The sequence below is a fragment of the Pongo abelii genome, chromosome 8 (assembly GCF_028885655.2).
Source record: "Pongo abelii isolate AG06213 chromosome 8, NHGRI_mPonAbe1-v2.0_pri, whole genome shotgun sequence".
Classification (NCBI taxonomy): domain Eukaryota; kingdom Metazoa; phylum Chordata; class Mammalia; order Primates; family Hominidae; genus Pongo; species Pongo abelii.
The window spans coordinates 54082725-54097451 of NC_071993.2; the positions used below are offsets into that span (position 1 = coordinate 54082725).

The 14727-nt window shown below is 48.0% G+C and overlaps 1 long non-coding RNA gene across 1 annotated transcript; it reads right to left on the reverse strand.

The window, feature by feature from the left end:
* Positions 1 to 1515: 1515 nt before the first annotated feature.
* On the reverse strand, positions 1516 to 9136 carry LOC129048230 (uncharacterized). Its single transcript, XR_008510407.1, has 3 exons — positions 8956 to 9136; positions 4538 to 4589; positions 1516 to 1656 (listed from the first exon to the last, which is right to left on the reverse strand). It is a non-coding gene; the product is annotated as an uncharacterized LOC129048230 (long non-coding RNA).
* Between the last annotated feature and the right edge of the window lie 5591 nt (positions 9137 to 14727).

Below are 14727 nucleotides of genomic sequence, written 5' to 3' on the forward strand. Positions count from 1 at the left end.
AAGGGAAAAGAGACAAGACAGAGAAATAGCCAATAAAGCAGACACACACAAAAAAGGGAGAGATGAGAGGAGAAAGAAACGGGATGGGACAAGGAGACAAGAGGCAGAAAGGCAGGGGACAGGAACAGGAATGGGACTCAGAGAGGACCTGGGAGAATGCGGGAGGAAGCTGGCGACAGAGGGAAGGGAAGGACCCCACAGCCAAAGTCAGGACTCAAGAGCGCTACTGTGGGGAAAGGCAGTGGAAATGAGATGGACCCCGCTGCCCGCGCCCGCTTGCTCTCGGTCTTGGCCGACCTGAGGGCGCTTCTCTCCCAGGCTGTCAGGCGGCGCGCAGGGAGGAGGTGCAGACGCGGCCGCCACCGCCAAGCACCCAGCGCGCGGCTCTGAACTTGTCGCCAGAGCCCTGAGGACACCCGCCTTCCTGGCTGCACACGCCTTCGGGGCAGGGCTTGTGGGTGGGCGGCCCCGGCGCGGGAGGGTGCCGCGGGCCAGAGAACTCGCAACCCGGGAGAAAGCCTCTGATCAGCTGGGCAACCCAGCCCTCCCCGGACTCAGCTCGGAGGACCGCCCTCTGCTGGCTCGGGCTGGGCCGGGCGCCGGCGCCTGCGGGAGGGCTAGGGCGTCCCTTGAAGGCGGCTCCCGCTCTCGCTGCCGCCCTCTGGTTCTAGGCTCCCCGACCTCTCACTCCTGCGCCTGGGGGCCGCGGCGATGCGCCCCGTGCCTGTGGCTCCCTCTTCGCGGAGGACCCGCGTGGCCTCCCGGCCCTCCCTCCCCGCGCGACCTGGCGGCTCCGTTAGCAGCACCTCCCCAGCGCCCAAGTAGCCCAGCTCCTCCGGGAGCGCCCCGACACCTCCGCTCCCCTGGCCCCAGCTGTGACCGTGCAGCACTTTGCCAGGAAGTGGGGCTCCGCGACCCTTAGAACATAGAGGTGTCCGGGGACTTAACTGCCCCTGGAGGGTGGGAGAGGGCCAGGGCAGAAGGGCCGTGGTCTGGACGGAATGACTGTGGGTGGGTGGAGACTGCGCTGGGACTCGGAGGACCTGGGGTTTCCCCTGCAGTGGGGGAGTGAGGGTAGATGGGGTAGAGTGGTAATTGCAGTTCTTGGTGCTGTTGCAGGCCGGTGTGCATGGGTCACCTTGCTTGAGCTTAGGGTGCAAAGCAGCTTCGTTTGGAGAAGGGAGAATTCTTGAAGTACTGAAAGGTAAACCACCCCGAGTCTCTGCTCCCTCATTCATTAATTCCGTCACTCAGTGGGTGTTCTGACGTGGTAGGGGTGAGTGGGTGCGCGGAGACACCGTGAGGAAGCGCTGAGCTTCTCTCCAAGGCTTTGGAGGGTCTGTTGCAAAGATGAGATCCTCAAGGACAAACCTAAATCTGAGGAGGGGGAAGTCGGGTTCAGAACATACATCAAAACCTTAGAGATGGTCCTGTTACAGGAAAGCGGTCCCCATCTAAACCCCAAGAGAGGGTTCTTGAATCTTATGCAAGAAATAATTCAGGGCGAGTCTGCAGTGCAAAGCAAAAGCAAGTTTATTAAGAAAGTAAAGTGGTCAAAGTGCAGCTACTCCATAGACAGAGTGGGACGTTCCCGAAAGTAAGAGGAGTAAAGCCCCCATCCTAGGTACAACGCTTGTGTAGATGGAGAGAGGTGCTCTGCAAAAGAGTTCATGAAAAAGGATTAATTTTCTTAATTACTATATTTTGCAAGAATCAATATTATCTTTAAAGCAAAATTAGGAATGCCTTTGTTCTCCAGATATCTTGATATCTGGACACTCCCAAGTCTGGGTCTGTTTAGTAAACATTATTAATTTGTTCCCTTAACCGTGAACATCTAGAGGCTAGGAATGCCTAGCTTTCTGAGAATGCAGCCCAGCAAGTCCCGGCCTCATTTTCCTAGCCCTCACTCAAAATGGAGTCGCTCTGGTTTGACTGCCTCTGACAGTCCTAAAGCAAAACTTTTCTTTTATGGAAGAGAGAACATTGAGGAATAGAGAGAGACATCAAATCCAAAATGCAGAACATCAAAGACAAAGAAAACAATTTGAAAGTCACCAAGCTCAAAACACAGATTACCCAGGAAGGACTGGCAGTGAAACCAATGATAAAGTTGCCATGGCCACCAGTGATATGTCCTTGGGTGCCTCAAAAATAGAATTCTGTATCTATCTGGAATATAAATCAAGTGTGAGCACAAAATGAAGGTATTGTCAGATGTGCAGAGTGTGAGTTTACAGCCTGTACAGCCTTGATGAAAGGATTAAGAATGTATTTCAGAAAGAAGGAAACAACTTGGAAGAGTGGAGTTCAAGAAACGACGGTGAGCAAAGAAGCTGGGAACATGCTGATTAAGGTGAGTGGCTAGATACGGAAAATAATGACCATCACCAATATGGGGAGTTTTCTGAAAATAAAAGGAAAGAATAATTTCAGAGGGAGACCACTTCCAGGAAAGTTTATCCAAGCAGCTGGGGAGACCTTGAGCCAACTGAGGAGTCTGAGATTTCCTAGGCATGGGCCTGCCTTCATATCCCTGCTGGCCTCTGGCTAAAAGAAGCCTGTGAGGGATGTGGTCTTTCCGTGAATGTGGTGGCCCATTGTGGTGGTAGAGAGTGGATTCCCAAAACACTCCCTTCCCCCAGTCCTACTCCCCACAGTCAGAGATCTGATTGGTGCAGTTTCGTGCTCCCCACAATGTACTTAACTTGCCATTTAAAGTCAAAATTTGTCTGCTAAAAAAAAAAAAGAAAAAGAAAAAAAAATCCAATCCAGCACCGTGGCTCATGCCTGTAATTCCCTAGCTCTGGGAGGCAGATGTGGGAGGATTGCTTGAGGCCAGTCTGTGCAACATAGCAAGAACCTTTCTCTCAAAAAAACAAAACAAAACAAACAAACAAACAAAAACCAAAAAAACAAACCACGGTAAACAAAAATAGGTGGGTGTGGTGGCGCACACCGTAGTCCTACTTACAGGACTGTGGGAGGCAGGAGGATCACTTGAGCCTAGAAGTTCCAGGTTATAGTGAGCTATGAATGCACCACTGCACTCTAGCTTGGGCAACAGAGTGAAACCCTGACTCTTAAACAAAAATTGGCTGGGTAGGGTGGGATCACGCCTCTAATCCCAGGACTTTGGGAGGCCAAGGTAGGCGGATCATTCGAGGTCAGGAGTTCGAGACCAGCCTGGCCAACATGGTGAATCCCCGTCACTACCAAAAAAAATACAAAAACTAATTGAATGTGTTGGTGTGCACTTGTAGTCTCAGGTACTCGGGAGGCTGAGGCACGAGAATGTCTTGAATCCAGGAGGTGGAGGTTGCAGTAAGCCAATATTGCACCACTGCACTCCAGCCTGGGCAACAGAGTGAGACCATGTCTCAAAACAACAACAACAACAACAACAAAAACTAGCTATATACTTTCAAAAAGAGACACATCTAATACATAAGGACATAAAAAAGTTTAACATAAAAGGATGGGAAAAGATACAGAGATATGGCCGGGATGCTGGGGAAACCAAAAGGAAGTGGGAGTCTTCAGCACAGAGAAAGCGTGACCAGGGTTTAAGAGGATCAGTTCCCAATCAGCTGAATTTTCCAGACAGCCATAACAATTCTAAACTTGCATGCACCTAATAAAATAAAAACAAAAAACATAAACTATAAGGAGAAATTGTGAAACCCACTGTGCATTTGAGAAATTTCAACACGCATGTATCGAGTAGACACAGTGTTACTAAAAACTTAGAAGATTTGAACAACACAATTAATAAACTTGGTTTTAATGGTCTTCTAAAGAATCCTCCCCCAAATCATGTATTGAAACAAATCTCAATAAAATTCAAAGAAATAGTGTCACACAGACCATGTTCTCTGATTATAATGCAATTAGGTTGGAAATCAATGACAAAAAGAATTTTTTAAAACCACAAAAAATTGGAAGTTGAAAATTGAATGTATCAAAGTAGAAATCAACACTGAAATTAAAATATTAAAATCAACTGATAATAAAATATTAAATATGAAAACTTATGAGATTCAGTGAAAGACAAACTTAGAGGGAAATTTGCGGCCTATTAGGTTTATTTTGCAGCAAAAAGGGGTGAAAATAAAGAGCTAATAATCTAAATGAAAATACGAGAAAAAGAGTAGCAAAATGAACCCACATAAAATGAAAGGTAGAGGATATTAAATAAATAACTATAAATAGAAAACAAAAAATACAATAGAGAGTAATAACAAAGCTAAAGGTTATTTGAAAGGTTTGCTAACAGACAATACGCTGGTGAAACTGATCAGAAAACAAGACAGTGCTTCCTATCCTTTTTTGTTTTTCTTTATAATCTCCCCATCCTGGGAAATGTTTTAGGTTTTATTTTTCTTAATAGTCTCTCCCCATTAATCCCCATGAAATTTTGATTCCACATACATACTAGATTGCTCTTTATGTACTGTATATATGTCTGTGTCTTATATTTTAAGAGTATGTACTGTATACATATCTGTGTTTTATATTTTAAAAGAGTAAGACTCACCCAAGGCTAATTTTCACTCCTTTAGGGACAATATCCTCCCTGTTTAGAATGCCTAGAAAAAGAGAAGGCACAACTAAGCAATAATAGGAATTAAAAAGATGTAACTACAGATAGAGCAGAAATATAAGAATTAAACATTCTGAACAACTTTATAAGAAGGCATGCTAATAAATGTTCAAATTCCTAGAAAAAAATGTCATGTGAATTGACAGAAGTAGAAACACTAAATAAGTGTTAGGGCCGGGCATGGTGGCTCATGGCTGTAATCCCAGCACTTTGGGATCCAAGGTGGGCTGATCACTTGAGGTCAGGAGTTCAAGACCAGCCTGGGCAACACGTTGAAACCCTGTCTCTACTAAAAATACAAAAATTAACCGAGCCTGGTGGCGCGTCCCTGTAATCTCAGTTACTCTCGAGGCTGAGGCAGGAGAATCTCCTGAGCCTGGGAAGCAGAGGTTGCAGTGAGCCAAGATCACGCCACTGCACTCCAGCCTGGGTGACAAAGTGAGTCTCCATCTCAAAAATAAAAATAATAATAAAAAAATAAATAAATATTAGTCTGCTCTGGGTGTCATAAGAAAATACCACAGGCTGGGGGGCTTAAACAATAAAAATTTATTTGCTACCAGTCCTGGAGGCTGAAAGTCGATGATCAAGGTGCCACCAGGATTGGTCTCTGATGAGACTCCTCTTCTTGGCTTGCAAACAGAGATCTTCTCGTGGAGTTCTCACATGGCCTTTGCTCTGTGCATGCTTGAAGAGAAAACTCTGGCGTCTCTTTCTCTTCTTGTAAGGACATCAGTCCTATTTGATTAAGGCCTACTCTTATGACCTCATTTAACCTTAATTACCTCCTTAATGCCCCTATGTCCTAATACAGTCACATCACCGGTTAGGGCTTCCACATACCCATTTTGGGGGAGACAGAATTCGTAACATCCAGGAACTATTAAATTATATCATTTTAAAGTCTTCCCAAAAGAAAACACAAGGATGATATCATACCAGATATTCAAAGAGCAGATTATATTTATCAAGTTCAAAGTCTTTCCTAGGAGACAAAGCAAACCTCCAGGTGCATTTTATGAGTCTCCTATGACCTAATACCAAAAACAGATAAGGACAACACAGAAATCGAAAAGTATGGACCCATCTCTCTCATGATCATAGATAAACAAAAAGTTCTAAATTATGAGTAAACTCTAGCATGTTTTAAAATATCATGGCCAAGTTAGGTTTATTTATAACATTTTAAAATTGGTTTTGCATGCATTAATGTATCTAAACATACTAAATTTAGATTACTGGACAGAAATACATGTTCATCACAATATACCAGAAAAAGCATTTAGATAAAATTCAACACTCGTTTGTGACTTGTAGCAAACCAAGATTAGTAGAGAAACTTTCTAATCTGATAAAGAATTTCTACCAAAAGCCTTCAATGGATATCATTGTTAATTGTGATGTTAGAAACATTCTCTTTAAAATCAAGAGTGCCATCACTAGTCAACACTGGATTGGAGAACCAGTCAGCACAATTCTGATTCTTTTTTTTAAAAAAAATTATATTTTACAATAAATCAAAATGAATCTACAGATAAATTCATAGAAGAGAGTTTAGCGAGGTGGGTCAATATATAAACATGTAAGTACATCTCTGTATATGATACACAGTTTAAAAACTTTTAAATTATCATTTACAGTAGTAGTAAAATGTAGTGTATTTTGGGAAGGCACTGGACCAATGAGGTCAAGATCTTCATAGGGGAATTTATATGAAAGGCACTGGAAAAGACCTGTATAAACAGACATATGCCATGTGTCATATTCACTGATAGGACAACTCTTACTGCAGACCTGTTTCTTCCAAATGAATCCATACATTTAATGTTATTGTAATCAAACATTAAGAAGTTTTTGGGAGAGAGGAGACTTGATGAGCTGATTCTAAAATTTATGTCAAAGAGCAAATAGCCAACAATTACCAGAAGAAAAAAAAGGTATTGTGTGAAGACTTGCTATAGAACTTTGTGTATGTGTCAGATGAGTCTAGGTTATCCTCCGGTTACCCCCTTCCCTCTCTCCATTTAATCATCTGAAAAGCACTAACTATATTTCTCGTGTGTATATATCATTCTCCCACGTATCCATCCCAGGTCCCCAAGGGAACGCTGCACATCCTAGTTGCTCAGGCAGCAGGCTGTTGGAGCCACCTGAGTCATACCTAGACTCTTAAACATTTTCTGTCCAGAAGTGGCACCCATTACTTTTGTTAACATTCCATTGGTCAATCAAAACCTGCCACAAACATGGCAGGGAGCACAGTCCTTCCCTTAAATGGAAACGGACAGTTACGGACAGTAATACAGTCTTCCCCCATATAGTCATTAAGATAGTATGGTATGGATGCTATCAATATAAGCCAATAGACAGAGATTGGCAGCCTGGCCAACATGGCGAAACCTAGTCCGTACTAAAAATACAAAAATTAGCCAGGCGCAGTGTGTATGTGAAGAACTTTGTGTATGTGTCAGATGAGTCTAGGTTATCTTCTGGTTACCCCCTTCCCTCTCCCCATTTAATCATCTGAAAAACACAAACTATATTTCTCATGTGTATATATCATTCTCCAACGTATCCATCCCAGGTTCCCAAGGGAATGCTGCACATCCTAGTGCCTGTAATCCCAGCCACTCGGGAGACTGAGGCATTATAATCGCTTGAACCTGGGAGGCAGAGGTTGCAGTGAGCTGAGATGGTGCCACTGCACTACACAGCCTGGGCAACAGAGAAAGACTCCATCTCAAAATAAATAAATAAATAAAAACAGATTCAAATCTATATGGAACTTGAAACACAAGTAGTGACAAGATCAATGGGGAAAAGATGGAATTTTCCACAAATGGAGCTGGGACAATTTGTTAGCTACATGGCAAAAAATGAAATCAAATATATGACATAATCACACTTATAAATTAATTCTAGGTAGAATCAAGACTTCAATGTGAAAGGCAAATCTTTAAAACTTGTAAAATAAAAAGTATTTCACCTCTTAACAGGGAAGAAATTCTTAAGATACAAAAAAGAGCAAATCTTAAAGTTTAAAAAAATGACAAGCACTTTGGGAGGCTGAGGCGGGTTGATCACGAGGTCAGGAGTTCAAGACAAGCCTGGCCAAGATGGTGAAACCCCATCTCTACTAAAAATACAAAAATTAGCTGGGCGTGGTGGGGGTTGCCTGTAATTCCAGCTACTTGGGAGGCTGAGGCAGAGAACTGCTTGAACCTGGGAGGCAGAGGTTGCAATGAGCCGAGATCACACCACTGCACTCCAGCCTGGGCAACAGAGAGAGACTCTGTCTCAAAACAAAACAAAGCGAACAAACAAACAAACAAACAAACAAACAAAACCACCACCACCACCACCACCAACAACAACAAAAAAACAAAAGAAAAAATGACAAACAACTGGATTAAAATGAACACCTTTTGCTTTACTAAGAGACAACAAATAGAGTGAAAAAACAAGCCACATCATGCAAGAAGATATTTGCAACAATTGATAAAGGATTAGCATTCAGAATTCAAAGAATGTGAATGAATCAATAATGCAAAAGATAAACACCCAAATCAGAGAATGGACACAGAGGCATGAGCAGGCACTTCACAAAGAAGGGAACAGGAATGACCCCAAATCATGTGAACAGATGAATAACCCTTTAGTAATTAGGAAACTGCAAATTAAGACAATACTTTTGTCTATTGATTAGACATCAAAACATAATTATAAATCAAAAAATATAAAATATGGCACTACCAAGAGTCATGAAGGATGTGAAGCAAGGAAACCTAATATGCTTTCGGAGGAATTACACCAACTTTACCCATTCTAAAATAGCACTTATTTAAAATAATACATTATTTTAAACACCACTCCAAAGCAAGACAAAAACCCCCCAAAGTCCACTAACCCAGTGCTTTTTTATCACTTGTAATTTTTTTTTGAGAAAGAGTCTCACTCAGGCTGGAATGCAATGGCGCAATCTTGCAATCTACAACCTCCGCCTCACAGATTCAAGTGATTCTTCTGTCTCAGCCTTCCGAGTAGTTGGGATTACAGATGTGCACCACCACGCCTGGCTAATTTTTGTATTTTTAGTAGAGATGGGGCTTCACCATGCTAGCCAAGCAGCTCTCAAAATCCTGACCTCAAGTGGTCTGTCGGCCTCAGCCTCCCAAAGTGCTGAGATTACAGGCATCAGCCACCCTTCCTGGCTATCACTTGTAATTTTTGTGTTAAATACACTGAAAGATCTATTTTAGACTTATTGAAGAAGAATTTTTAATCATATATCACTTCTGCATACAAAAATGAAGAAAATGAAATTAAGGCATTTCTAACTATCACAGTCTAACTTTTCTGAGTCCAACTTGAATCCCATCATCAGTGCCCACGTTTTTCCACACACTGTAATGTTTCTGCCATTCAAAGCATTTGTCATACAGCAGTTTTGACACTGGGATGTGAACTCATCCATACTTCTGCCCTAGAGAGGGGGCCTGTGTTCTCTCCCATTGACTGTTGGCAGCTGTGACTGCTTGGACCAATAGAGTACAGTGGAAGTGACACTGTGTGACTTCCAAGGTGATGTCATAAAAGTCTCTACAATTTCTGCCTTGCTCACGGAAAATACTCACTCGGAACTCTGGGCCACCTGTAAAAGCCCAAGCACCCTGAAGCTGCCATGCTGGGAGGAAGCCCAGGTCACACGCGGAAGCTACCTGCAGGGTCTCCATTCACAGTCCCAGCTGAGCCCAGCTTTTGAGCCCTCCTGCCCAAGAGCCACACTTGTGAGTGGAGCAGCCTCCAGATAATTCCAGTGCCGAATCCTTCAAGTCATGTCGGGCTGCTCAAGCCTTCCCATCTGGGGCCTCAGACATGAGGAGCCCTTCCCACTCTGCCCCAAGTGCCTGATCCTCAGAACCTGTGAGCATAATAAAATGGGCCTGTTCTGTGTCCCTAAATGAGCGTGGTCTGGTGCACAGCAGTAGAGAACCGGAATGTCCCTCATTCATAAGGACTCTGGCAACACCACAGTTTCCATCTCCTTCCAGATCTGCTATCCCCTGGGGGACTTCAGTGTCACACAAATGACCTGTCACTGCCAACACTCTGGCCTCCCAGTCCTTGACCTCCTCACCCACAGCAATGTCCTCACCTAAGTCACCTGGGCTAACTCTTCCAGTAAACAAATGGCGAGGTCTAGGGGTTTTAAGGGACACTGTGAGGGCTGTTGTAAGGGAAATGGAGGCTTCCTCTTGTAGCCCCTCCAAAGGTCCTGTGCCTCCCCGTGGTGTTGTCAACATGCAGGACATTGGGAAGAGCTGCAGGTCACAAAGTCACCATGTCAACCTTCCTGTCAACCATAACAGGGAATTCATAACAGAGTTGGGGTGGAGGTGGGGAATTGGCATCACTCACCCTGGCTTCTGAGATGGTGCCTCTGGCTTTTCACCAGCACTTGATTCCTTCTCAGCGCAAATATGTGGATGTCCTTCATCACCTACTCCACAGACAGCGACACTGTCTTGCCACTCACCTCAGACAAGTGAGTGCTGCTTTGAGCCTCAAAGGGAGGCCTGATGAGCTGAGCCAGAGGGAGCTCCAGGGAGCTGAAGGGCTCCCGGAGACCTTGGTTGGGAGCCTGACAGCACACAGGGCAGGCTGGACAGGGCAACTCACAGTACCCACCTGACCTTAGCCCTGGCTCCCCTGCATCCTCCTACACATGGCTGCAAGGTTACCTGCAGGCCCCTGTGCTCCAGAAGTTCTCAGCCTCCCCCACTGCACGCTCCCCTGCACTCTCTCTGCCCTGCCTCCTTCCCTGGGAGGTGGCTGTGAGGATTCCCGGGGTGCAGGGGCTGGCGGGGCGGGGGTGTCCTGTGAACACACACCTGTGCTGGCTGCTGCTCTGTGCCTGTTCCCCCTGCCCTGGCCAGTGCAGGAGGGAGACAGGGTCAGAGCCGGTGGTGAGAGTCGTGGGGCTTCAGTGCAGGGATGCTGGCAGGCCCAGACAGGGGAGTCCCTGTGTGGGCTTCCGAGCTCCAGGCCAGGCTGGGAAACTAGAGGGAGGGAGGTAGGAGGAGCAAGCTCAGGTGGCTTGAGGTGGCCTAGAGAGGAGCCTAGGCCTAGCAGGGTGCACTGCAGAGTTCCTGTTTGGCGGGAGATGAGGGCACTTCCGATGCACATGCCCAGAACTGGGCCCAGAGGAGGTGAAGCGCAGGAGAGACGTGAGGATACTGGGGATTGGATGGGGGCCTGGACCCCACTTGCAGCTTTGAGGGGATACAAGATGGGCTGCCACATCTTGAGCTGGAGGGAGGCTTGGATCTGTGTGTCCTGTGCTGTGGGTTTGGCAGAAAGACTGGAGTGGGTGTGAGGTGGTAAAAAGCAAGTCTATGGGGGAGGACTGTGGCAGGTGACCCAGAGGGGGAACGGGGTTTGGGCATGGCCAGAGGAAGGCCAGGGCATGGCCTTTTCTGGGTATGGATGGGCCTGGCCTCCTCCCCTCCTGGGCTGGGCAAGGCAGGGCTCTCAGAGCTCCAGCCATGGCAGGGACTGTCTGCCCCCAGTGGGAAGCCATCCTTCAGGGTCCATGCTCTGCCCAAACTTGCTGTGCAGGCTCAGCATGTGACATTGGATTAGCCTGACCCTAAGTCCCCGGCCTGTCCCAGTCCTGCCACCAGAGCAAGTCCTGTCTGCCCCAGCCCATTCTGTCTGCTTTAACAGCAGCTGAAAGGCCACATCCCCCAGCCAGTCTGCAGATCAGTGTTCAGCCCCTGCATGCACAGCCGTCGGGGCTGCCTCTCCAGGTTTTGGTCTTTTTGTTTCAAGGGCACATGAAGTCAAGGAGGCCAGGCAGTCTAATTAAGCAGATTTGGTATTTCCTGTAGCAGGGTAAAGAGAGAGGAGGAAACTGAGTCAGAGTCAGGGGTCTGGGGCTGTGGGGTCTGGGTGCAGGGCTGGTGGCTTAGCAGGATGACTTTTCCCAAATGCAGCCCTATCTGTTAAAGGATGGAGTGCCCAACACGAGAGAGTCCTTGGGTTAGAGTTTGGGTTAGAAATAGAGTTAGAGTTAGAGTTAGTAATGTCAGCCTCATTGTCAGTGGCTGACTCTCAGTTGCCCATCCCCGGTTCAGGGTTAGGGTTAGGGTTAGGAATATTGGCCCCATTGCAGTTCCTGACTCACAGTTGCTCATCCATAGGAAGCTCCCACTATCACCAGAGATGGTCTAAGTGGGGCCCTGGTGAGATTCCCCAGGCCTACATTCTCTGGAACTGGGATGAGAGCAGAAGGCCTGAAATCTATGGTCAACGTCACAGTGAAGAATGAGCAGGACAGAGACCTTGCTTGGCCGCCTCCTCCATCCACGAGGCCTTGCACAGTGAACAGTGGCTCCCAGAGAGCTTGGGAGGTAATTTTTAACAGTCCATGTCTTTCCACGTCAACCACCTTTTTGGAGTTTTTTCAGGAAGAAAATAAAAGAGGGTCTGGACAAACTTCAGAAAATGGTGCCTGAAGGACACACATTCATGCAGGCAGGATTTAGAAATGTATACACCCCTTGAGCTCCAATAATCGATTCTAGTTTACAAAATCTTATCAGTGGGAACATTTCACTGTCCAGGCTCGATATTTCTTCATTTTCTTGCAGGCAATTCTGCAGATGGAAAATTTCAACTCCACGTGTAAGCACCTGTCGTCCCCATGGTGGTCCCATAGTGGGAACAGAGCTGGGCATGAGCCTCAGAGAGCTCTGTGTGCAGATTCTGAAGCAAGGCCACACCTGCCGTGCCTCTTGGAGCAAGTTGCTCACCTGCTCTGAGCTCCAGGTCCCTCCCTGGTGCAATGAGCATAGTAAGCCCCCGCCCCATGGAGTTCTGAGAACTGCGTGGGATCCTGCGTGTGCAGTTCTGGTGCTCATAACCCTGAGGTGCTTGCCCTCCAGCTGGGCTATGTGAAAAGGAAAAGAGAATGTGTCAGGAATTGGTGGGTTCTTGGTCCCACTGACTTCAAGAATGAAGCCGCAGACCCTCGCGGTGAGTGTTACAGCTCTTAAGGTGGCGCGTCTGCAGTTTGTTCCTTCTGATGTTTGGATGTGTTCGGAGTTTCTTCCTTCTGGTGGGTTCGTAGTCTCGCTGGCTCAGGAGTGAAGCTGCAGACCTTTGCGGTGAGTGTTACAGCTCTTAAGGCAGCACCTCTGGAGTTGTTTGTTCTGCCTGGTGGGCTCGTGGTCTCGCTGGGTTCAGGAGTGAAGCTGCAGATTTTCGCGGTGAGTGTTACAGCTCATAAAAGCAGCGTGGACCCAAAGAGTGAGCAGTAGCAAGATTTATTGCAAAGAGCGACAGAACAAAGCTTCCACGGTGTGGAAGGGGACCAGAGTGGGTTGCCAATGCTGGCTCAGGCAGCCTGCTTTTATTCTCTTATCTGGCCCCACCCACATCCTGCTGATTGGTAGAGCCAAGTGGCCTGTTTTGACAGGGTGCTGATTGGTGCATTTACAATCCCTGAGCTACATACAAAGGTTCTCTACGTCCCCATCAGATTAGTTAGATACAGAGTTTTGACACACAGGTTCTCTAAGGCCCCACCAGAGTAGCTAGCTACAGAGTGTCCATTGGTGCACTCACAAACCTTAAGCTAAACACAGGGTGCTGATTGGTGTGTTTACAAACCTTGAGCTAAATACAGAGTGCCGATTGGTGCGTTTACAATCCCTGGGCTAGATATAAAGACTCTCCACGTTCTCGCCAGACTCAGGAGCCCAGGTGGCTTCACCTAGTGGATCCCACACGGGGCCTGCAGGTGGAGCTGCCTGCCAGTCCCTCGCCCTGCGCTCGCACTCCTCAGCCCTTGGGTGGTCGATGGGACTGGGTGCCGTGGAGCAGGGGGCGGCGCTCGTTGGGGAGGCTCGGGTTGCACAGGAACCCACGGAGGTGGGGGAAGGCTTAGGCATGGCAGGCTGCAGTCCCGAGGCCTGCCCCGCCGGAAGGCAGCTAAGGCCTGGCGAGAAATCGAGCGCAGCACTGGTGGGCTGGCACTGCTGGGGGACCCAGTATACCCTCCGCAGCTGCTGGCCCGGGTGCTAAGTCCCTCATTGTCCAGGGCCGGCAGGGCCGGCTGGCTGCTCTGAGTGTGGGGCCTGCCAAGCTCACGCCCACCCGGAACTCCAGCTGGCCCGCAAGCCCCGCACGCAACCCCGGTTCCTGCTTGCGCCTCTCACTCCACACCTCCCTGCAAGCTGAGGGAGTGGGCTCCGGCCTTGGCCAGCCCAGAAAGGGGCTCCCACAGTGCAGCAGTGGGCTGAAGGGCTCCTCAAGTGCCGCAAAAATGGTAGCCCAGGCAGAGGAGGCGCCGAGAGCAAGCGAGGGCTGTGAGGACTGCCAGCACGCTGTCACCTCTCAAGAAGAGCCAAGGGGTTTGCCTCCTTGCACACAACTTAGTCTTCCTCTTCCCTTCCATATCTCCCCTTCCAGTAACTTGCTTTCCCTGACCTTGTCTCATATGGTACAGAAGGCTGTCCAGGGCCCCCAACTTCCCTCCCCACTGTGTTGCTGCAGCTCTTGTCAAGAAAAGGCAGGGCTGGTGAGGAAAGGCATTGAGGTGGCTGTGGGGTCCCCTGCCCAGATGCCACTGACCTGGAGTCCTGAACTCCTGGGCCCAGAGATGCCGGCAGGGCTGCCTGCAGGCTCTGCCCACAGGAGAGCCCATCTGCTCCTCCCCCTACCCATGGGACAGGTCTGGGCTTGTGGAGTCCTGGCTGGAATTGCCCTCAGGCAGAGGTGGTGCAGGCTGCTAGTGGGTGAGGGTTCAGGCAGCCTGGTGAGAAGGGGCCTGCCCCTCTCAGCTCCTCCTTTGTAAAATGGGTGCTGGGCTGAGACCTCCCTCACTCTAGGGGTCTCTGTGTAGTAGGTGCTTGGGCCTTGGCAGCCTCTCCCCTGGAGGATGAGATGGGGACACCTGGACATGCCCTGGAGTGATCAGTACTGTGGGCCCGGCAGCCCGCAGGGGTCCTGGAGTGTTGGGGTGATCAGACCCAACACCAGATCTTGGGAGTGATGAAGTCTGGTGGAGTCAAAGGAATGAGAAAAAGACAGTTTGAGAGAGAAAGTGGGACCAGTGGGCC